Source organism: Lissotriton helveticus, chromosome 5_1 (assembly GCF_964261635.1).
Source record: "Lissotriton helveticus chromosome 5_1, aLisHel1.1, whole genome shotgun sequence".
Classification (NCBI taxonomy): Eukaryota; Metazoa; Chordata; class Amphibia; order Caudata; family Salamandridae; genus Lissotriton; species Lissotriton helveticus.
The window spans coordinates 744,991,225-745,017,064 of NC_136065.1; the positions used below are offsets into that span (position 1 = coordinate 744,991,225).

General features: G+C 42.0%; 1 protein-coding gene across 1 annotated transcript in view; it reads right to left on the reverse strand.

Moving 5' to 3' along the window:
- KIFBP (kinesin family binding protein) overlaps positions 1–25,840 on the reverse strand; it is a 940,192-nt gene that overhangs the window by 266,489 nt on the left and 647,863 nt on the right. The gene's annotated exons all lie outside the window — the stretch shown is intronic.

Here is a 25,840-nt window from a genome sequence, read left to right on the forward strand (position 1 = left end):
TTCACTGAAAAATTAGACATAGTCTTCACCTGATCAGCATTGCTGGACATGGCTAAATAATAGCTGCAAAATATTACTCTTGTTAAACAATTTTACTATTATAATCTCTGAGATTTGTCTCTTACTCTGCAACATCTCATTGTTGTTATCTTTCTTTAAAGATAAAGACAACATCAACATGAGTGACAATCTGCAATCAGTTGATTTTGACCTCATCATTGAACTTGTAATTGAAACATCAGTGGATGTTGATCCATTGGATGATTTAAATCCTGAGGATGAAGAAGAGCGTGATGAGGATGCAGATTTGTCCGAATTATATGACATAGGGTGGGAAGCTGACCTGCTTGAGCCTATGGAAATATAAACATTTATTTTTAAAATGTATAATTAATAAAAAGTAAAAATGTAAACCGTTTAATTTAAAAATAAAGACACCTTCAAAAACAGGTTATGTGTAGTGTCTTCAATAAAATATTAAAATATGCTCATAAAATTAGATCAGATTCACATATAAAATAGCACAGGTAACATAAATATAAATGTCATTTCTTTTCTGCTATTTCTGTATTGTAAATTTGCCAAGGACTAAAAAATCTTCTATTTAAAATGTCAAGTAGTGTGTTAAGTTTTTGATCATTGTTATTGATTTACTGTTTGGTAATAATGGTTAATAACAGTTTTTATTATATTTTACCACAGATTCAACTGCAGATCATTTCAAGATTTCACCATGCCAACAATAGAAAGACAGAGAAAGGCTGCAAAACGTCAAAGACAGCAGGTGAAACAAAATAAGCAGCAGTCCTCTAACAAAAAGATTTGTCAAGTCACGAAGAAAGCACCGGGTAAGAGCACAAAATATTTCATAAGAAATATGTGTAGTAAAAAAAATATTACTACAGAAAATGTTTCAGTCCATAAAAAGATAAGCAAATCAAATGGAAAGGAAAGGCCAATCAAAAATGTTACTGCTAGAGCAAGAGATAACTCTGTGCATGATAGTAGAAGGAAACAACAGTTTAGGGACATTCGTAAACGAATGTTCCGCAACAGGATAATTGGCAATTTGTTAAAAAATATTAAGAAAGGTCAACAGAAACTGGTTTTTTATAAGAGAAAAAAAAAAGTTGAGAAAGTTATTGATCAGGCATTTGAAATTAAACGTAAGTTATTTATTTTGATAATCAATAGAATTAGGAAGCTAAACAAGGCAATTTATGATTTCAAAAGAAATAGTAGATGGAAGAGAATAGTTAATCGTAGTAATTTTTGTGAAGTTTTTTCTGGAGAATGGATGCATAGTTCAAGCTGTGAGGCATTTTTTAATGAGGAGAGTTATTTCCAGGATAATGATTTGGTGCATGCAGTTGACACCAGTGGTCGTGCTTATGAAGTGAAAGATGGTTGTCCAGTTGAAAAAGAAAAACTTGTGACAACAGAGGCAGAAGAGGTGTTAGGTCCTGTGTACACCTGGAAGTGTAGTAGTATTTGCAGTGTGCGACAGGATTCCATCAATTTGCTTTGTGATTTTGTACGGTCATTTAATAAGAAAAGTTTGAAGCAGAAAATGAGGAGGACGGCAAGATGGCGGCGGCTCCCTAGACCGCTGTGAGACACCCTCTACCCAGTGCCTGGGAAAACCGAAAAAGGGCAATCTCCTTTTTATGAGAATGACACGAGAGTGATCTATACCCGCGTTGGTTGCAGAAAGACATAATGAAGATATAATGAATGAACTCATATATCCAGGAGGAAAGAAGTAATATGCGTGGAGCTTACCTGGCATCTGATTCTCCTTCTATAGCAGACCGGCCTCATCCATCTCTGCACCTGGTGGCCTCGGTGCTCGGTTACGCGCTGCTGAGGCTTCTCTCCTGGCACCGTCGTCCAAATGCTCCGAGCGCTCTGAGCGAAGGCAGAGAGGCACAGAGAAGTACAGAGAGTCCCTCCATTTGCGCCTGTAACCCTGCAAAGATGGCACCAAAAAATGCCGCTTCAGGTACTGCTGCCTCCAAAGCCCGAGCGGCTAAGCAGGCCATCCGGGAACAGAAGCTTGCGGCAAGGCGCGCCTGCGGTTCTGTATCTGAGGAAGGAGCCTGCCCTGAACAACAACCGCAACCGCACAAGAGAGAGCGAGGTCAGTCCAAGATGGCAAAGACTCCCGTTACACCGGGACCCGGGCCAGGGCCGTCAGTGGTGGACCTGCTGCGAAAACTACCCGCCGGAGCAGCTGTTTCTCCCTCCCCTGTTCACCACGCAAAGAGCGGGACGGTGATTGCTGCCGCTGCCGCAGTTCCCGCCGGCCCTGATTCGCTGCTTTCTCCCCAGGCAGTGTTTGCTTTGGAGCCCGGTACAGTGGTTCCCATTGAAGTCCCTGAGGCTTCACAACGCTCAAAACCGGCGGAGGCAGCAGAGGCCAGAAACCCGGCAGATCCGACCCCTTCTGAAGCGATTGAGGCTGAAGAGGCTGAAGAGATGGAAGAGGCAGCAAATACCACCGCACAGCGACAATTAGATTCACAGGCCCAAATGGATGGGGGGCCTGGCACAGAGGCAATGCCACCAATATCATTTAAGTCCACAATGCAAATGGCACCTACATCAGTGGGACTGGTATCTTCTCAGCGAGGGTCGGCACCGATCCATAAGGAGGTAAGGCCTGCATCCACACCAGTACCTCAACCAACACAGGCTGCGCACACCCTCCACAGTGATGTTTCTTCTGTTTTTGTCGAGCCCAACTCTCATGAATCAGTCCCAGCTCCAGTGCATCCCCCGGCATGCACAACCCCCCTCGAGACAGTTACGTCCAGCTTGGGTAAGGAGACTACCATCGCTCGGCAGCATTTAAATGACGGGCAGTGTGCAACTGACTTCAAATTGGGGTCAGGCTTAGTGTCAGATACAGACAAGGAACCATCAGAGTTTTTTACCATCTCTGAAGGTGCGGAGGAGTCTATACTGCTTCAGGACCAAGACATCGACTCAGACTCCTACTCTCTCTCTGAACCCCATTCTGATTCAGAAATCTGTACAAACACGGATGCAAGCTCACAAGATAGTGATCCTGACGTAGTCATGGGCAGACACAGGAGGCACACAGTTCTAAAAAAGAAAAAAGGCCACCTTGGTGCTAGTGGTCGCCCTAGGGCCCAATCTCCTCATACTAGCATGCAGGATCCTCCCTCCAGACCCCATAGCGATAGTTCCACTTTTTTTGATCAGCAAAATGCCACCTTGACATCTGTCATGGACACAGTGCTTCAGGCAATTGCCTCCCATAGGGAACAGACGTCAAAAGATGGGCGCAGGGCTCAACAAGCACTTCATAAAGTCCAGGGAGTTGTACGCAAACTTTCTAAAACAGTGGCTGCATCAAATGCAAGAATGACCGACATGGAGGACCGCATAGTGGTAAATGAGGCTGAAGCCACTGCTGTAAAGGAACAAGTAGATGCTCATGATGCCGAATTAAAAGACGTCAGGTGGAAACTGGAGGAAATGGAAAATCGCATGCGACGCAACAACCTCCGAGTACTTGGTGTTCCGGAAAAAATTGAGGGCGAAAATGTGCGTAGGTTTGTAATCCAGCTCTTCAAGGATACGCTCCCTGAACTTTCCACCTGGAACTGGGAGTTAGAGGTGCAGCGCGCCCACAGAACCCCATTTACTTTAAGGGCCACAAAGGAACAGTCTAAATATCCAAGGGCTATCTTAGTGTACTTTGGAAATTTCCTCCTCCGCCAAGCTATTGCCGAGAAAGCAAGACCAGATGCTCATCGGACAAGAGGTGAAATCTCCTATTTTGTTAGACCCGACTTCTGCCACACCACGGTGGAGCGGAGGTGGCGGCTTCGTCAACTTATTAAGCCCTTCTTGGAGAAAAAGGCCCAGGTGTACCTGAATAACCCGGCAACTCTGAAAGTCATCTATAAGGGCCACGCTAAGTTTTTCACTTCAGAAATTAAAGCAAAAGACTTTCTTGACAGCATGAACTAGAGATGTACTTTTTCATTATTACGTTGGGCCTTACTGCCGTAAAAAGAGGGTGGGACTAGAGGGAACTAGAGGGAGCAAGAGGGAAACAGTACACCTAGTCAAGGCTTTGAATTAGATAACGTCTTTGTGAGATAGCCACCAATTAGTTACTAAATATTCTTAAAAAAAAAAAAAAAAAAAAAAAAAAAAAAAATAAAAGGAAATCCCTAGGGGGCTAGCATTTGGGCTAACTAAGTCCTATCTAATTCCTCTAACTAAACGATAACCAAAATATACATAGAACTGATGTTTTTCATACTCTCCAGACAGGATTTTTTTTAGCTTTCTATATAAAAGTTCTATAATGGGTCACACTGTTGCTCTCTAAGTTCTCTGGCTCCATCTTACTCACTACTGCTTCTTTTTTTTCTCTTTCTCTCCTTTTTTGTTTTTCTTATTCTATTCTCATCATGTATTTTCTCCTATCTTATGCCCTCTAAAAAGGACATTACAAGCTATAAGTCTATATGGGTGGCACTGGGTAGCGATGTCTCTCCATCACAACAGACTCTAGCTAGAGTCTAAATGCCTCACTGGGGGAGAGGCGGGGGGGGTGGGGGAGGGCAGCCAAGGGGTGGGAGGGGGAAAGGGGGTGGGGGAAAATGCAAAAAAATGTACAAATTCATTTGTAAATTCATTTGCAAAGTAAAGTATATGCAAATATTATTTGTGGATTACAACAAATATGGCAGAGAAACAAGAGACATTATAATTTTTGACGCTAGTTACAGCTCATTTGGTCGATATATGAAAACCAGGTTGAACGTATTTTTTTTTAAATGGGGAGAGTGAGTCTTTGTTCATGGAACGTGGCAGGCTTAAACGATAAAACTAAAAGGGCTCAACTATTCCAACTAACACGCCAGAATCCAACAGACATACTTTGCCTGCAAGAAACTCATTTGGTAACTGCTGATAGGGAATTACTTAAATTACCTGGATATAATCTGCTGGTAGCCACAACCCAATCCTCTAAAACTAGAGGGGTAGCTATTCTAGCTAAACCTATTATGGGCCCCCCGACTCGCAGATTAGCGGATAAGAATGGCAGATGGGCGATAGCTCAACTAAAATGCGGTCTCACAATATGCGCAATCTATGGCTCGAATATGGATGATCCCACCATCTTCCAAGAGTTAGAGATAGAACTGGCCTCCTGGACAGGCTCCTTAATTTTTTGTGGGGATTTCAACATAGATATAGGCGTATTCATCAGTAACAGTTTCACTTTGAATTTTAAAGGGCGCAAACCAAAGGTATTTAGCGCACTTAAGCAATTAATGGAAACCCATAACTTACTAGATATGTGGGTTCAGTCAGGCAAAAAGACGGACGGTCATACATTCTTCTCTTACCCCCACAATATATATTCTCGGATTGACTACATCATGTCATCGTTAGAGGGCTTGGTAATGATTGATATGATCAAGTCCCCTAAAACAATTTCGGACCACAATGCGCTCACCTTTGTCTTTGATCTCCCCGAATTGGTTAAACCAAAGTTTAATTGGACTTTTGACAGAAGACTCTTGATTAATCAGGAATTCATAACACATATGAAAAATTGGGCACAGGGCTTCTTCGATTGTAACCGCTTTAGCGCGTCACGAGTAACGGTCTGGGACTGTTTTAAAGCGGCAATAAGGGGAGAAACTATCTCATTTGTCGCCAATAAAAAGAAGCGGGAAGACAATATCAATACACAGCTCATGGAGGAACTTTCTGATCTTGAGACACGCCATGCCACTCAGATAGGCCAGGGGGTCTCAACATCTGAAACCTCTAAAAAAATACTGATATTAAAAAATGAAATTAATAACACCTTGATCCAAAAAGCAGCCGAAACCTATCAAGCTAACAAAAATAAGCTATATGAATCAGGGGAGAATGTAGGCAAACACCTAGCATTACGAACACGCCAAAAACAATCACAAGGCAATATACAGATGATTGAATATGAAGCCAAGGAATATACATCCAAGCAGGATATCCTAAATGTATTTCAAAAATATTATAAGAAATTGTATCATAGCGATCTGACAAATTCGGACTCGGACATCACGTCATTTCTGAACAACTGGCTCCTAGACCAAGACATAAATACTAGGATAGATGATAGGATTAAAATAATACTCGAGAGAGAAATTACCTATTCTGAGGTAGAGACTGCCCTAACCGAACTTTCCAATGGTAAGGCGGCAGGCCCCGACAAAATCCCCTTAGAACTGTATAAAATCCTAGGTAAACAAATAATCCCGTTACTGTTAGATCTCTTTCTCGGAGTGCAGCATCACTCCGCCCCACCAGACTCCTGGAAAATAACGAATATTATAATTTTTCACAAAAAAGGTAAACCATCTCAGCTTCCCTCATCTTACAGACCGATATCCCTGATAAATTCTGACTCAAAGCTCTACTCAAAAATACTAGCCAACCGACTCAACGGGGTTATCAAACATCTCGTATCCCCCTGGCAGCACGGATTCATACCCGGAAAGGGCACTACAGATCATACCCGGAGAGCCACTACCCTTTTTGATATCATGGGAACCACGGGGGGCGAGATGGCGATGATTCTCCTCGATGCCGAAAAGGCTTTCGATCGAGTAGCATGGCAGTTTCTCTGGAACATATTAGAACGAAAGAATTTTGGATACAAATTCATCAGAGCCATCAAAGCCTTATATATTGATCCTAGTGCAAAAATCTCTATATGTGGCAATGAGTCAGAGCTTATCAGGGTACATAGAGGTACAAGACAGGGATGCCCATGCTCTCCGATCCTGTTCGCACTGTACATAGACCCCCTTATTCAGAAATTACTTTTGACCCCTCTAATACAGCCTATTAAAATAGGGCCATACTCCACCAAAGTCATGGCATATGCGGATGACATTGCCGTTGTAACTAACAACCCCACGGTGGCAATCCTGGAAATCGAATCAATTACCCAGGCCTTTGGCACATATTCAGGATATTCGTTAAATAGGGACAAAACCATGGTGTTAGCTACTGATAATATCCATTATGAAAGTGCTCTCAAAGTTGAAGAAGCTACATACTTAGGCATACGCCTTACTACTAAAGTGGAGAAAATTATCCATTTGAACTACACTCCCCTCACTGATAAAATTAAAATAGACCTCAAAAGAATAGACAACTTACATCTATCTATAATTGGGAGGGCTAACTATATTAAAATGAATATCTTCCCGAGGGTCCTCTACCTTTTTAGAGCGATCCCGTTGCTAGCTGGAGATAACTTCATTAAGACCATTGAGTCTGCTATATCTAAATTTATATGGGGCTACGGAAAGATAAGAAGATCCCTCCGCTTAATGTCGCTTCCACAGGATAGAGGGGGACTAGCTATCCCCAATCTAAAATTATACCTCTGGGCAACACTGATGCAATCTATGGATCCCCTGCTTACGGACAAAAAAACTAATACCTATACGCCCCCAGACCTATATATCCCATCGATCTATGAACTTAGTCTCGGTGATAAGTGTAAAGGGCTTTTTTTAAGACAGGTAGAGCCTTCATACTATAAAAAAATCAAATTGAAGACAGTCTCAGACGCATGGGTAGGTTGGAAAGCAATCTCTAAATACCTATCAATTCCCAAGTTTACAAGATATACCCCTCTTTGGCATAGTAAGATCATCCCCCCATCCCTTAATGATGCTACCTCGCAGAGGTGGGAACATCTAGGTATCAATACAGTTGGCGACATATTAGGACATAATATCCCTATATCTTTTGATTATTTTCAAGTAAAATATTGTGTTCCCGCGCAAGATTTTCTTAAATATTTTCAAATACTGTCATGTATCCGCAATGCTTTCCCAATAATAGTACGAGACAGACTCCCACTTCTTGAAGCTATTGGTAAGAAAACGACAAGAATAGGGACTCTGTATCAGATTCTTATGGGTAATCTCCTCGATGATATCGAAAAAACAGAACAATCTTGGGCTGTAAAACTGGCAAATCCTAATGTTGATATCGATCTTTCACTAGCGCTATCTGCAAAATACTTTATAGCCTCAAATTTAAGAGCACAATATTACAAAACAGTATACAACCTATACTATACACCCGCAAAATTATTTGGTTGGGGTCTTCGGGCCGACGATAACTGCCCAAGATGCAAACAGCCACAGGCCAATCTACTTCACATGTTCTCAGAATGTTCGGAGTTGAGGCGGTTAAAGACCATGATGTTGGAGTTCTGGGCTCAGGTCTTTGGACGTCAGATAAAGGACTCACTAACTCTCTGTATACTAGGCCACGATGACTCACTGGGTCATAATAAAGAGGAGCAAGCGGTAGTTTTTCTGGGGTATGCAGTACTTCGTATCATTTTGGCAGCTCGCTGGAAAGACGTAGACCCCCCTACTTTTCATATGTGGCTTAGTCGCTTTCTTGCAATCTACAAACAAGAAATCGCAATATATGCTACTAGGGGGAGAAAAATGAAAGCAATAGGAGCACAGATTTGGGACCCGATTACAAGATGGTACACAAATGAGGTTCGCCAATTAGGTTCTGCCGATGATTAATGGACATCTCCTCTGTTTCTCAGATCCCTGATCGTTTAATCTGCTTATATATTTTTTTTTTCTGTTGTCATTTTTTATTTTTATTTGTCATCTTTTTGTTTCTCTTCCCTCTCTGGTGTTATTAAAAAGAAAAAAAAAATAAAAAAAATAAAAGAAAAAAAAAAAAAAAAAAAAAAAATGAAGCAGAAAATGAAGTTGTTGCAAGAATTAGATCCTTGCAGAGTGAGAGAAGTGACAGGTTTGCATGGTCATTCACTGGCTTGTCTTTCCAGGAGAGTATGCCAGAGTGTTTTTCATCATTTCAGGATGCTAGCAGTGCATCATAATAAAGTGAGGAAATTAGTTAGAATGTTGTATTATGCTAAGAGTCCAGCAATTATGCTTAAACAATTATGCGCTGCTCTTTTGCATGGTTCTGAAATAGATGTGAAGAACATATGTGAAGAAATTGAGTTTTGTTACTTTGGAAGTAAAGAGGAGAATGTTGAAATTGACCCAGAAGAAGAGGGTAATGTGGAAGATAGTGTACAGGTTTCCAGTACAGATAATTTCCAGAGGGAAATTGCGACGTTTCAGGTGAAATCAAGTGAGAGGCCTAATTTCACTTGTGTGTGTTGTCGACGCACTTATTATAAGAATCAGACTAAGTTAGTGGATTTATATGCAAAAAGTGAAAGGGAAAATAATAGTGAATGGAAGGATTTTGCAACATACTTGATGGTAGAAAATTGTTTTGATTTGGGATTTGATCAACGTGTGTGTACTTATTGTTGTTGCAAATTAAATCAAAACCAGATGCCTGCTAGAGCAGTTCATAATAATCTGGAATTGGTTGAGATTCCTTCTGAATTGAAGGATTTAAATACTTATGAATCTATTTTGATTCAAAGTATCCATCCCTTTCAGGCTATTGTAAGAATGGAGCCAAAGACAGGGAAATTGCCTCCATCAGATTTACAGAGAGGATTAAAGGGAAGAGTTGTTTATTTGCCTCTAGATTTGAAGAAAAACATTAACACAATAGGGTTATCTTAGTTAATGGGGTTCCGACAAAGAATAAGAAAATATGGCAAGATTTAGTAGATGTTAGGAAAGTTAAAAAGGCAACATTGTATTTGAAAAAAAATAATAAATACTATAAGAATGTATATGTTGCAGAAGAGGAAGTAAGTGAGGAAGAGGATAGCGATTTGTGTGCTGGTCAAATTGAGAAAGTAGAACCCTCTACTAGTGAAGAAATATATGAACATTATAGTGTTCATCCTTTGCATTCCAAAGAAGTCATGGGGAATGCTATTGAGTTGTTTCAAATGAAACAAGCCAAAGGGAGTCCCATTAGTGTTTGGGAGGAAAGTTTGGAAGCTCGGTGTTTCCCACAGCTTTTTCCAACAGGTCAGGGAGGAAGATATGATGAGCGACCTCATCAAATTCCTGCTTCTGAATACCGGACTTTGCGATTGTATGCAGGAGATGCTAGGTTTCGACAATGCATTCCCTATTTGTTTCATCTCCTGTTTGAAAGCGATCTGTCTGGACTGTCATATGCAGTGAACCACATCTTGAAAAGTGGTATACACATGCAAAACATCTCGGCAAGTGACTTTATGGATAAAGTCAATGTCCAAGACAGTATTTTGGATTCTCACCTGATTAATCTCATGGCGTGTCAGCGTGGTACTAATGAGTACTGGTACCGTCGTCATGGTGATTTAAAATGTATGCTGAGGAACTTAGGTACTCCCACATGGTTCCTCACTCTGAGCTGTGCCGAGTATGGCTGGGAAGACTTACTTGAATTTCTACGAGAGGCAAATGCTAACGTAGATAACATCGAATTCAAGACACCCGGAGAACTGTGCTCTTTGGATCCAGTCAATGTATGTAGGTACTTCAATCATAGATTTGAAGCTATGATGTCTTTCATCATGAATAAGAAGAATCCACCTCTTGGAGAGGTGTTGGATTTCTTCTGGAGAAAGGAGTACCAAGCAAGAGGTGCTCCTCATATACATATGTTGCTGTGGATCAAGGATGCACCTAAATTTGGAACGGATCCAGAAGACTCAGTGATGAGTTTCATCCAACAGTATTCTACGTGTGCTGTTCCAAACGCAAAGGAGAAGAAAAGCCTAAGAGAAAAAGTTCTGCGTTTCCAAAGCCATCGATGTGGAAAGTACTGCCGTCGTAAATTCCGAAACAAGGACAAGTTCTACACCAAATGTCGTTTCGGCTTTCCACGACCGGTGATTTCTAAAGGAAGAGTAAACAGTTTGATGTCTTCGCTGCGACATAATGTCATGAAGAAATCACCTAAAAACACATACAATTTGAAGAGGAACGAAGAGTCCAAGTACATCAACGACTACAACCCGGTGATTTTGTCCATGTGGAATGCTAGCATGGATATACACTTTGTGGCTGATAACTGTATGGCTGTGGCTCGGTATGTGACGTCTTACATCACCAAAAAAGAGAAGACAGAATTGAAGGATATGTGGGAGGACATTTCCCATGAAAAGAGCCTCAGCAAGAAGTTGTACAGTTTCAGTCTGAAGATGTTGTCGCATCGAGAAATTGGAGCTTACGAATGCTCTGACCGGTTGTCTTCAGCAAGTCTCTATGCCAAGTCCAGGAGTATCGTTTGGGCGAGTCTTGGTCTTGCTGCAACGCGTAATCGAGTTCTGAAACCTGTGCGGGAAATTGAGTATTTGGCGGAAAAGGAGCCAAACAGTACCGACATTTTGAAGACCAACATGTTGGATACATATTATCCAAATAGAAGCAGTCACCTCGACAATGTTTGTCTGTATGAGGTTCTTCAAAATTACATATTCAAGAGGAACATCAAAGAAGATACTGAGAAAGGAGTGTATGCTGTAATAGGAAGTGAGGGATGTCTGGTCAAGCAAAGAAAATGCCACTTGGTAAACCATCGAAAATTGAGTGGCGAATCTCCTGAAAAAAAGGAGTTTTTCTATTTAGCACTTTTGCAACTTTTCAAGCCTTGGCGTGCAGAAGAGGAACTGCTTGGAGATTTCCTCTGTTACGAAGACTCTTTCAATGCCGCCAAGGAGACCATAGAATGTCCTGCTTTTCCCAAATATGTAGAAATGTTGAATGCGGAAATTGAGCAGGAAGCAACGATTGCAGCCGAGATTGCCAGAGACAGTTCTCAGGACAGTCAGAGTTCTGCTTCATTGAGTCAGGATCCACTAGGAGGACCTGTTATCGAAAATGAAGCTGCCACTGCCATGAATGAAGTGGAAAGAGCCATGGCACATGCTCAGGAGGATGCGGTTAACTTAGAAGAGTTGGAAAGACAACTCAACGTTGAGCAGAGGAAAATATATGACGAAGTTACCATGCAAATTGATCATGGATTAAGTCATGACAAGAAAGAGTGCTCATGTACGTCGTTGAAGCCTGTCCGACTGTACGTGAGTGGAGAAGCGGGAACTGGAAAAAGTTTCCTCATTAAAGCAATTTCATGCTATTTGCAGGAAAGGACAGAGTCATCGCTGTCTTGTGTTGTCACCACTCCAACTGGACTGGCAGCACATAACATTAAAGGGATTACTTTACATCGTTTACTGATGCTGCCAGTGGAGCATGACAACAAATTACAATATCACAAGCTATCTGGAGATGCTTGTTTTGAAGTTTCAAGAATCTTGAGGAAAATGAAACTTCTTATCATTGACGAAGTAAGCATGGTTTCCAATGTCATGCTTGCCTTTGTGCATTTGAGGATGCAAGAAGTTCTCAAAACAGAGTATGATGTGTTATTTGGTGGCAAACACATCATTGTTTTCGGAGATCTTCTGCAGCTGACACCAGTGAAAGGGCAACCTGTGTTCAAAATGCTCACGCATGAAGATACCAGGAAGTGCCTAGGCAGCATTGGCAACGTCAATATATGGTTAAACTTCAATTATGCTGAACTGCATGAAAATATGCGTCAGGCGAAGGATGAAGTTTACAAGACTATTCTACAAGATGTTAGAATTGGAAAAGTGACCGAGCATGGGAAAGAAGCTTTACATGCACGATTACTGTCAAATTTATATCCAGAACAAGATGTTGTGCCTGAGAATATTTTTCAGAAAATTACTGATAAGAAATCTGGAATATGTTTGATGCCAACTCTTGCAGAATGTGCCAAATTCAACAACAAAATGTTGCATTTAGAAAAGCAAGAGATTGTGAAACTGGAAGCTATTGACAGAGTAGAGCATATGGGATCAACAATTATTTTGTCTGAGAATCTGAAAACAAAATTGGATTCATTAGAGAAGAGTATATCTAAAACTGCAGGTTTTGAAAAGACTCTGAATGTGTGCTTGAACTGCCGTATAATTTTAAGAAGGAATTTACATGTTGAAAGAGGTCTGGTAAATGGATCAATGGGTAATGTTGTTGATTTTGTAAAATACAGAAATAGAGATGGAATTGAATTTTTAAAAATTAAATTTGATGGCATTGAGGAAGTACAGCTAATTGGTCGTTGCTCTGCTAGATTTTTGCTTGTAAAAGACTTATATGTTCGCCGTAAGCAGTTTCCTGTTTGCTTGGCATATGCGGTGACAATCCATAAATCGCAAGGTTTAAGTGTAGACTGTGCATTGGTGAATATTGGCAGTTCTGTGTTCAAGGAGGGTATGGCATACGTGGCATTGTCACGAGTTAGAACTTTATCGGGATTGTACTTGATTGAGTGTGATGTCACAAACATTTGTGCGGATCTAGATTGTGTTAAGGAATACAATAGGTTAAGAAGAGAGTATGCGTCACATTTGCCTCAGTATCCTTTGTTTGAGAAACGTGTGGTAGGCCGGAAACGAAGAAATGTGACCAATACTGGGGAGGTTGTAGCAAAAAGACGAAAAGTCGATGAACCTAAAATTACAAGCAGAAACAAAAAGGATTCTGTTGAAGATGTTGTTGGTTTTCAATTTGAAAACAGTTCTGGTGTCAACTGCTATGCTAATGTAGTGGTTAATGTTTTGTTTTCTCTAGAAAATGTAAAAGAAGAGATTGTGGTCAATTCTGATCAAAGATTTTGCAGTTTGTTAAATTCTGTGTTAGAGAAATGTAGCACTGATAGAAGAAACATAGAAAGTGTGCCTGAAATTCGAAATCTGTTAGACAGATGTTCAGGCCAAACACAATCCTCTCAAAATATTCAGCAAGATTGTCAGGAGTTTTTAATGTATATGCTTGATGTATTGCATGCTGAAGGTGTAGATGTAGATCAGCTGTTTGGGCTTTCTTATCAATGGCAGCATGACTGCGAGAACTGTATGGTATCAAGTACTACTAGTGTAGACTCAGAAAGATTTATATATTTAACTTTGCCAGACAGTAAATCAGTCTCCTTTAATAAGCTAGTAAAAGCAGCTGATCACAACATGGAGTGTAGCCAATGTAAATCTGAAATTATGTCCACATTATTTATACGAACATATGGCCAGTATGTCATTTTAATGTTCCAACGATGTAGGCCTGATGGAACAAAATTGACAACTTTAATTAAAAATTTTGTAGCTTCGCAGTTGTCAATATCAGGAAGGACTTTTGTAACTGCAGCAATTATATATCATGACGGCCCTTCAATAACATCAGGACATTACACAGCTTATTTAAAGTCTAGAAATGGCTGGTCATTCTGCAACGATTCTGTTTTAATTTTCAAAAAAAAATTGCCGTATGACCTTAAAAACTCTTACCTGGTGTTTTTAAAACCAAAATTTTAGGGAAATAATCTTGGGATGTGCTCTGTGGAATTTCAAGAAGTTCTAATGTCTCCTACACAATTTGGCCTTGAGGATAAGTGTAGTTCAGAGACATAAGTTCTAACCATAAGACTGGACGTCATGGAGAAATAAATGCACTTTGAATGAGTTCAGAAAAACTATTTCTTTTTATAAGCTAATTGAAGCAGCCAATCAAAACATAGAGTAGAGGGAATGTAAGTCTGCAACGCTGTCTACTGTTTTACATTGCTTTGTGATTGAAAGTGATGTAGAGAATTAAATAATGTAAGTAGTCATAGAGTTAGTGTAAGTCTGCTTCATAGTAAGCAGTATCAGTGTCATAGGAAATGTAGAACATGACTGAGCAAGAAGGGGAAGATATTACTATTCCAGGATTGTGAAAATGATCTTCAACATTTTAATTCTGAAAGTTGCGGAAATGCCAAATGACAGGATTGGCTTACAAGAAATCCAAGAGTTATAAATGGGTCTGACAAGATTTGGCCTTGTGGAAACTTGTGGTAGAGAGCAAGAAGTCATTTATTGCATGTAACATGTTTTTAAAAACGATGGAGATTTTCTTTCAGAAAGTGGCGGGCTGAAAGTAATAACAGCACAAAAGAGTGTAAGCTGTTCATAGGACATCCTTTGACGTCATGGAAAGTAAGTTAACTTTAAGGAGTTCTGAATTCTGATTTCTTATGTTGTATGGGTTTTTTAAACACAATCATTTTGATTGTGTTTTTTTTTCCCCGCTGTTATATGATGAATACCTTCAAGTCACTGTTTTTAGTGAATTTTGATACATTCTGAGAACAGCAAAAATAAACCATTTAACATGTATAATTAATTCTGTACTGTTTGCATTTATGATGTATATGTAGAACTGTGTAGGAGGCATGGAGAAGGTGAGGCTTCTGTAAGTGTCAAAGTTGTTGCATGCAGTGCTGCACTTCTGCGTATTCTTTCATATGTTAGACTACATCTGCACAATGAGATACCTAAGCAAAGGAAACACAAGTGATGTGATTGTGAAATGAGCAAAATAAATTGCACGTATTTCAATTACATCACCTGTGTTTCCTATCATTACGAATCACATTGTGCAGATCAAGTTTAGGTCTGTCCAGGGAAACATAGGAGGTTTGGACTTTGTTCAAGAGTGCAGTGGACATGACTCACTTCATTGGTAGACCTTTACATGTATTATGTCCTCTATTCTCTTCAACAACTCGAAATTTCATCTGCAACCCTGAGTAGGCCTCACCTCAAACAAACCTCTGGATAGGACACATCTTATTGGCATCCTGAAGCAATTATTTAAAATTTTAGTGTCTTGCGACACTTTTCTGAGACAACAGCAATGCAAAAGATGCACCATGTTTTAAGATAGGCCTCACTTCATCTGCATCAAGATACTGTTAGTTTAAAATGTATATCTTTAGGACTGTGTAGGGGGCCTGGAGAAGCAGAAGCTTCTGTAAGTGTTAAAAGTTGTTGAAAAACTGTTTGTCCTTCAATCTTTTCCCTTGTCTTTTGTAATTTTTAAATACATGTTTTAATATTTTTGAAATGTTTGTTCTCTCTTTCACAGATTGAAAGTATAAAAACAAAAAGTGAGTAATTTAACGACAATTATAAGGTAAATGCTTTGTACTCTTTTCGTTACATTTCTATCACATTCACCTACTATTAGTTCCACTGCTTCATTTCTTTAACCCTCAGTTTCCTGCCTTTGCTACTTCCCTCATTCCTTTCTCTATTACCTACTTACTCAACTCCTTCCACTCTTTTTCTCAGTCCCTCTCTTCTCATAGTTCCTCACTCTTGTTCACTCACTCCGTGTCTATTACTCTTAGTGTCTTTGACTGATCACTCTATCACTACTTGTTCATAATGCTTTCTCTGTGTAGTTGAAGCACAATAAGGGGCATATTATGAATACAGCCAATAAAATTATTGCTCTTTTTATTGGCAGAAAACTGGTGCAAAAGTGGTTTTAGCGGCAGTTTTCTGCCGCTAAAAGCAGCTTTAGCGACACATTTCTGCCAATAAAAGCTGCAAAACTTTTATTGCCTATGTTGATGATATGGCTCTATGTTACTTACATTTCTTTGCTGTTTCAATTAATCTTTTTCTGTTATTTTTTGTTTTCTGTTTTCTATTTTTTCTCTCTGTTATTCCTCATGTTTTAATCTTATTAGTGGAGAGGTGTGGCTCACTGGTTAGAGGCGGCAGACCTGTAAACCGAGAACGGCCCGGGACCAGGGTTCAATTCCCGATGCGGCAGGGTCTTGGACCAGGGTCAACGGACTCGATAATTCTCGCCTCAGTGCCTACTCTAACCAGGGAACACACTCGGTAACTCTGGGCATTAAGCTTGCCTCATCTCTACAACAGCCCCCCACAGACGCCGGGGATGCCTGGTTTCACCCTGGAGATACCCAGAAAGGGACCATCTCACAGGGAAAACCAGGACGGGTTCCCCAGCGGTCTACAGCGCCAGGACACTCGGGTAGAGTAACAGTGCGCTTTACAAGTATCCCACATTTACATTTACATTTTACATTTATTTTGAACATTCACTCACATTCTCCAAGAAACTCTTCTTTGTTAATGTTATACTCTCTTTTTTTTTCTTTCACTTCGTTATCTATTTTGTTTTTCACAATTATACCCTCTTCCGTCTTTTCTTCGGTAAATAGATCTATTAAACAGTATCTCTTCTTTACTCCCTATAGCTGTCTTTCTTTTAACATCACTCTCTGTTTACTTTCCTTATACTTACTCTTTTTTATTTTTTTTTATTTTGTGGGTTAGCTCCCGGTCCGCGTACCGGGAAGCTAACCCGGGAGCGAACCAAAAGAAATAGAGCTTGCCAGAGTGCTAAACATTCTAGCAATTTTTTTTGAAAGGGAAGGTAGTTCTGAAAAGAACTTTTTTTTTATATTTTTGTTGTTTTATATATATATATTTTTTTTTGAACATTTTTTGTTTTTTTTGTATTTTTTGAACGATTTTATATTTTTTTTGGTTTTTTTTGGGGGGGGGAAACAACAAAAAACAGGCGATGAAAAGGGCTCAACTGGGGGCGGTTAGGGCAATCATGGTGTTCATACGCCAGGTTTATAGCATTGATGCTCATGTTGCCACACGCTAACAACGCACGACAGTGCATACAAGAGTGTATCATGTGGCCAAAATTTTCTTGTATATTTGGCACAGTTTCCCGTGCCTCTTCTGGTGTTAATGCAATTGGTAATCTTGGTCTGGCCACAGGAGTTGGTCTTGGATTGTCCTGCATATCCCTTATTTCCGCCCGGCTGTAATTTAGTGGATGCTTCCTTGTCATGTGCCTGTGCATTGTGTGATTTCCGTAGCTATATTTCTTGTCCGTCCCTCTTGATAATTGTTCTTTGCATATGCGGCAGGTGACATACCTCGCATTGACTTTTTTTTGGCCACGAGGGATCGAATAAAACTGCCAGATGAAACTGGCTTTCTTTCTGGAAACCCGGGGCACCTCTTCTAAGAACTGTGGTTCTTCTCCCTCCTCATCCATTTCTTCATCTTCCTCCTCAGTGTTGGTAATGACCTGGGGAGGTGGTCCTCTCTTCCCATGAGGAGGTGGAGGTGGTGGTGGGGGTCCACCAGCTGAAGCTACCAATGAAGCCATTTCTCATGTAGTAGTAAAGGTCTTCCTCTCACAATGATGAAAGTCAGAGTGAGGAAAGTAGGAGGGGTTTTCATCATTTGGGAAAAACAATACTTCTCAACCAATGAAAAGTGTTATTTTTAGGTCACCTGACCTAGCCTTACATCATTATGAAACCAAAAGTGAAATGAACCAATGAAAAGTGTTATTAACAAGTCACATGACCTGTTATGCTTACGTTACGCGCTCCGGTCCGCGCCCCGGATAGCTTCCGGGTCGCTGCGCTTCGCGCCTCGGTCCGCGCCCCGGTGCACTTCCGGGTGCGCTAACGCGGTACGTCACAAGACGCATTACGCGGCAACGCGAAATGTCGCGTTTTCGCGACGCGGATCGCTTCCGGGGAGCTGCGTTTCGCGCCTCGGTCCGCGCCCTGGGGCACTTCCGGGTGCGCTAACGCAGTACGTCATAAGACGCATTACGCGGCAACGCGATACCGTCACTATGTTGATTTCTTACCGGTTCGCGGACCGGGTCGCGGCTTTAAATTGAGCTAACGGGAAGCTTCCCGGTTCGCGGACCGGGAGCGAAACAAAAAAAATATTTAAAAAAAATTATTAATAAACATATAAAATATATTTTTGGATTTAAAGAAGAATACATTTTACAGCTATAGATATTAGCTTTTAAAAAACCAATGAAATTCACTGAAAAAACCATAGGTTATAGACCATATATAGTTAGGAATTAGCATTTACAAAACCTTGAAAATTCACTGAAAAAACCATAGGTTATACACCATATATAGTTAGGAATTAGCATTTAAAAAAACCTTATTTTACTCACACAAAACCATTGAAATTCCATATATAGTTAGTTGTACTAACTATATATCGCGCACCCGCAATCCACTGCTGATCATGTCACATATTACATCATTCATGACATGGTCAGTGACATCACTGATGACATCACTGATGACATCACTGATGACATCACTGATGACATCTCAAATGACATCACTGATGACATCACTGATGACATCACTGATGACATCTCAAATAACATCACTGATGACATCTCAAATGACATCACTGATGACATCACTGATGACATCTCATTTGACATTACTGATCACATCACTGATGACATCATTCATGTGATAATACGATGAACCTCTTCAGACTCTAATATAACCTTATATACACTCAGTGAAAACAGACACTCACAGACTGTCACTCATCCATGGAGTTACTCACACACCTAGTCAGTCATGCAAAGAATCAATCACACCTCCATTTCCTCAACTATACAGTTATACACACCTTACTTATTGAAACATATACTAACACATATTTACTCACTTATACAATCCTGGATACAAGTTCACAATGATCCATACAGCCACTCACACATTCACTGGCTCTTATGCACAGTTATTTATATATGTCAACTCTCACATGTACTGTGTTTTACATATGTACTTACTTTGACATGTAGCACTGAGATATCCATTCACTCACCAATACAATCATGCACACAGTCAACCGCCCATACAGATGTTTCCACATGCACTTTTGAACCCATACACCTAGTGAATCAACTGCTCACACATCTATGCAGAGAGTCATACACCTCCCAGCCACCCATAAACACTCTCAGTCTCCCATACAATTACTTGGGCAACCAATTAATGACCCATATAGTTAATCATATAGCTACTGATCAACACATGCAGCAGTTTACAGAACAACAGACATAATGATGCACAAATTAAGACAGTTTAGTCACTAACCCATGCACTCAGTGAGACACATTTAATCACTCACTCATACAGTCAGTCATGCACCTACTAAATCCTTTGTTCAGACACTTATACATCCACTCATTCTTCAATATGTAAGACATATTTTAACTTTACAGAAACATACAGTCACTGGATGTTGTCATCAGTGATGTCATCAGTGATGTCATTTGAGATGTCATCAGTGATGTCATCAGTGATGTCATTTGAGATGTCATCAGTGATGTCATCAGTGATGTCACTGACCATGTCATGAATGATGTAATATGTGACATGATCAGCAGTGGATTGCGGGTGCGCGATATATAGTTAGTACAACTAACTATATATGGAATTTCAATGGTTTTGTGTGAGTAAAATAAGGTTTTTTAAATGCTAATTCCTAACTATATATGGTGTATAACCTATGGTTTTTTCAGTGAATTTTCAAGGTTTTGTAAATGCTAATTCCTAACTATATATGGTCTATAACCTATGGTTTTTTCAGTGAATATATATATATATATATATATATATATATATATATATATATATATATATATATATATATATATATATCAGCTCCAAAAAACACCAAAGCGCCGCACTCCCAGGTATATATTACCTACTGGCAGTCGCCAGTAGGTATATATAGTTAGGATTTTTTCTCTATGGGTTTTTTGAAAATTCTATGTCTAATAACTTTGGCGTTTGTGGACGGAATTGGCTGAAATTTTCAGGAAAATGGCACATTTTGTTTCTGAGCAGCCCCTGAAAATTTTGGGGGGGTTCGTCAAGGGGGGGCCGAGAAAAAAGGGGGGTCCCAAAACGCGTTTTTCCCATGTTAATTTCCATAGGGCGGTTGGCCTCACTTTTAGCCCGAACGGCTGAATGGATTTGCACGAAACTTGGCAAAATTGTAGGGACTGGTAGCCCGATGTGCCTTTTGTAGGTCTCAATATATGTGCTTCAGTGGATTTTGAGAAATTAATGTTCAAAAAAAGATATATATCTGTAGCAGCGGACTGGGCAGCGCTCCGCTACGCGTACTTTTCGCGCAACGGAGCTTTGTGAAGCGAAGCTGATTGGTTCTCCGGCGTCTGTCAACATTCCAAACAGTCCGTAGCGGCCGCCATCTTGTCTCTCGGTAGGATCGAGAGACAAGAGGAGGCCAAAGCGAAGGGGCAAATGACCATAAGGGGGCATAGTACATTGTCGCTCACCCCCTAGGTTTGATGTGGAGGTTTTAAAAGGGCCCCGCGGGGCAAAAAAAAATAAACATAATAATAATCGAACAGCTGAATGGATTTGCACGAAACTTGGCAAAATTGTAGGGACTGGTAGCCCGATGTGCCTTTGCTAGATCTCAATATATGTGCTCCAGTGGATTTTGAGAAATTAACGTTCAAAAAAAGGTATATATCTGTAACAGCGCACCGCTTCGCGTACTTTTCGCGTTACGGAGCTTTGCGAAGCGAAGCTGATTGGCTCTCCGGTGTCTGTAAACATTCCAAACAGTCCGTAGCGGCCGCCATCTTGTCTCTCGGTAGGATCGAACAGCTGAATGGATTTGCACGAAACTTGGCAAAATTGTAGGGACTGGTAGCCCGATGTGCCTTTGCTAGGTCTCAATATATGTGCTTCAGTGCATTTTGAGAAATTAACGTTCAGAAACAAGATATATATCTGTAACAGCGCTCCGCTTCGCGGAGATAAAATTATATGTGTATTACCTAGCTGTTGCTAACACCAGTTAGCGACGGCTAGTAGAAGATAGCGACCATCTTGGGCCCCACTTTGCATGTGAGTGATATTTATCACTAATGACATGCAAAGTGGGCATGCCAAGATGTTAGCGACTGGAAACAGTCGCTAACATCGCTATCTCCTATTATCAACTTTTGGAAATATTCGAGATAAGGGCGAATATCTCCAAAAGCTACCACCTGCCCTGAGCAGTTCTTAGCCATGTTATCCAATGGGAGGTGGATAACATGGCTAAGAGCATTAGCTCGGTAATGCATGAATATCGCTGAGTTTTCAGCGATATTAATGCATTGCGGTAGTTTTTTATCGTATTTCCGATAAACCTTGATAATAGCAAGGTTTATCTGCGATAATTTCTGACGGTAAAAAAATCGTTGCTAAGCATCGTTAGGGATAAATATCGCTTAACTTTGGTAATATGCCCCAACGTCTGTTAACGTTCGATTCGAAGGAAATCAGGAAGTGTTGAAAAACATTGTCTGCGCCATCTTGTCTTTTTTCAAATGCCACACTTTTGTCGTGCACGGCAGCCATTTTAGATGCCTTGACCAGACCCACTCTGTGCACGCTGTCGATCCTTAGCATGGCTCCCCACCCTCGCAAGCATCTCCCCCAGGCAGTGGTCACCCCCGCTCTCTGTCTTATGCATGGGTAATAAACCTCCCCCATCTGCGCTGCTGTTCCCTGAGAATCACACCCTGTGCCCGCCCGACACCTCCCTTTCGCCCTATTCACTACCGCACCCTCTGACACTCCTTTTCCTCTGTGTCCGATTGTCCAGGCCGGTCCTAGGCTATCAGCTAGCCCTGCAGATGTAGTTTATGGCCACAGCTGTAAAGAATCACCCCTCTTCAAAGGAGTTATAGTAGATCAAGGCCCACACTCGATGAGATCCGTCACAGCAGAAGCGTTGCTATTATCTGAAAACCATCCTGTATTGTGATTGGGGAGGGGACCGAGCCTGAAGCGGAAGATTCCAGGGATGACTGTTTGTACATCAAAGTTTTTACAATTATGTGTCACATTAAAAATATATAGCACTCCGACAAAGTAGTAAGATTATAAAACTTTAATAATTTATAAATATATACAAGAAAACAAAAATAGTAATAACATATAAACATTTTTAGGGAAAAACAACGAAGTAGCGGTCGGCTGTGCGAATAGTCCCAACGCAGCACAACGTCCAGATTTCCAGCGTGGGGCGTCGCGGGGGGTGGGTCATCAGTAGCAAACTGTTGTGCGAATAGTTCCAAGGCAGCAGAACGCGCCGAAATCTAGATGACACGAAAGTGATGTCTAGTAAGTTGCCACCCAGCAAATAACGGCATGGGGCGTCGCGGGGGGTGGGTCATCAGTAGCAAACTGTTGCGCGAATAGTTCCAAGGCAGCAGAACGATGGCACCAAGGTGATGTCCAGTAAGTTGCCGCACTGGTTTTGGTATCCTACAATGCTGCTCCGAATAACGGCGTGGAGCGCCCCGGGGGAGGCGGCGTGAACGGGCCTCTCCAGGTGGAGTGTCATCTGTTGTAGTGGGGCGCCCCTTTACCGTTTCAGTTGCCATTCCGTCCGTTTTTGGTCCACTGTGTCAAAAGCCGCAATTCAGCTGAGTTGCGCCCACTCTTGCGGTGCAGCGATAGGCGGCTGTCACAGGACTCTCAAAATGGCGGCAGGCTGTTTCCTTTTTGGGCCTGGTCCACTGAAATGGCCCTGGGACACCTTGGAAATCGGACGCTTGTCTGCTAGGTCTTGGACCCCATTCTCGAAAGCGTCCCCTCCGCCTTGAGAATTCATCAAAAGTTTTGGGGGCTCCGACTCCTGCAGGCTTCTGGTGGGGAGCGGCTGCCATGATTGCTCGCGGAATGACCACGACGGAGCTACGAGATGGTGGTGCTCTCATGCTGACGCCAGTTTCAGTCTGAAACATCCAGAAACAAGGTGGGGCTTTCATCGTTTGGGAAAAAAAAAAAAGTTTTCATCCTATGAAAAGTGTTGTTTTTAGGTCACATGATCATGCCTTCCATCATTAGGAAACCAAAAGTAAAATGAACCAATGAAAAGTTTTATAAACAAGTCACATGACCTGTTATGCGGCATAGGGTATAAAATGCGGAGAAAATACGTTGGCACGTGAGGCGGCGTCAGTAGCGGACCGATGTGCGAATAGGCCGAAGGCAACACAACGCGCCAAGATCCGGATGGCACCGAGGTGGTGTCCAGCAAGTTGCAGCACTGGTGTGGCCATCCTACAATGCTGAAAGTCGGAGTGGGGCGCCCCGTTGGCCTGTGAGTTTGCGTCAGTAGCGGACCGATGTGCGAATAGGCCGAAGGCAGCACAACGCGCCAAGATCCGGATGGCACCGAGGTGGTGTCTAGTAAGTTGCCGCACTGGTGTGGCCATCCAACAATGCTGAAAGTCGGCGTGGGGCGCCCCGTTGGCCTGTGAGTTTGCGTTAGTAGCGGACCGATGTGCGAATAGGCCGAAGGCAGCACAACGCGCCAAGATCCGGATGGCACCGAGGTGGTGTCTAGTAAGTTGCCGCACTGGTGTGGCCATCCTACAATGCTGAAAGTCGGCGTGGGGCGCCCCGTTGGCCTGTGAGATGGCGTCAGTAGCGGACCGATGTGTGAATGGGGCCGAAGGCAGCGCAACAATATTTTCTACTATATTTCCGGAGTAGAAGACACCACAAGGCGCTGAGATGCCAAGATCCGGATGGCACCGAGGTGGTGTCTAGCAAGTTGTGGCACTGGTGTGGCCATCGTACAATGGTAAAAGTCGGCGTGGGGCGCCCTGTTGGCCTGTGAGATGGTGTCAGTAGCGGACTGATGTGTGAATGGGGCCAAAGGCAGCGCAACAATATTTTCTACTATATTTTCGGAGTAGAAGACACCACAAGGCGCTGAGATGCCAAGATCCGGATGGCACCGAGGTGATGTGTAAGTTGCGGACCGATGTGCGAATGGGGCCAAAGGCAGCTCAACAAAATTTTCTGAAGAGAATACACCACAAGGCGCTGAGATGCCAAGATCCGGATGGCACCGAGGTGATGTCTAAGTTGCGGACCGATGTGCGAATGGGGCCAAAGGTAGCGTAACAAAATTTTCTGTATGGAAGATACCACTAGGCGTTGAGATGCCAAGATTCGGATGGCACCGAGGTGATGTCTAGCAAGTTGTGCCACTGGTGTGGCCATCGTACAATGGTAAAAGTCGGCGTGGGGCGCCCTATTGGCCTGTGAGATGGTGTCAGTAGCGGACTGATGTGCGAATGGGGCCAAAGGCAGCGCAACAATATTTTCTGACTGACACCACAAGGCGCTGAGATGCCAAGATCCGGATGGCATCGAGGTGATGTCTAAGTTGCGGACTGATGTGCGAATGGGGCCAAAGGCAGCGTAACAATATTTTCTGTATGGAAGATACCACTAGGCGTTGAGATGCCAAGATTCGGATGGCAACGAGGTGATGTCTAGCAAGTTGGTGTGGTCATCCTACAATGCTGAAACTCGGCGTGGGTCACCCCATTAGCCTGTGAGATGGCGTCAGTAGCGGACCGATGTGCGAATAGGCCGAAGGCAGCACAACGCGCCAAGATCCGGATGTCACCGTGGTGGTTTCATAGTTGAGAGGCACTTCATCTGCAGTGGGGCGCCGAGATCCGGATGGCACCGAGGTGATGTCTAGCAAGTTGCTGTACTTGTGTGGTCATCCTACAATGCTGAAACTCGGCGTGGGTCGCCCCATTAGCCTGTGAGATAGCTGTTCTTTGGATTTGGGCCTGGTCCACTAAAATGGCCCTGGGACACCTAAGAACTCGAACGCTCGATTTTTTTTTCCTTTCCTGTACATGCAAAAAAAGGTAAATGCCCGGTATGTTACACGCTTCATCTGCCACGATGAACTCTCCAGAGGAACCGAAAAAATATATAGTTGTGGTAACTATACCATGCATCGTCATATGGAGAGGTGGCACCAATTAATTATAGTGCTGCATAAAAGAGAGATTTGGAGGAGAACCCCTGACCTGCTAGTACATTCATTAAAGAAGTGGCACTGAGAGCTTCAGAGGCAAGGGAAACGGTCCCAAATATTTAGAAGAACTTTGGAAAGATTAAAATGACATGTTTAGATTGTGGTAAATTAATTTCATGTGGGCAGATGAGTGTTAATCTAATAAATACAGCATATGAACATCATCATAGTCGATGGTTGGTAGAGACATTTTGACTATATCCTGGACCTGCCCGTCCTCGCCCAAAATGGCGCCGGAATAAA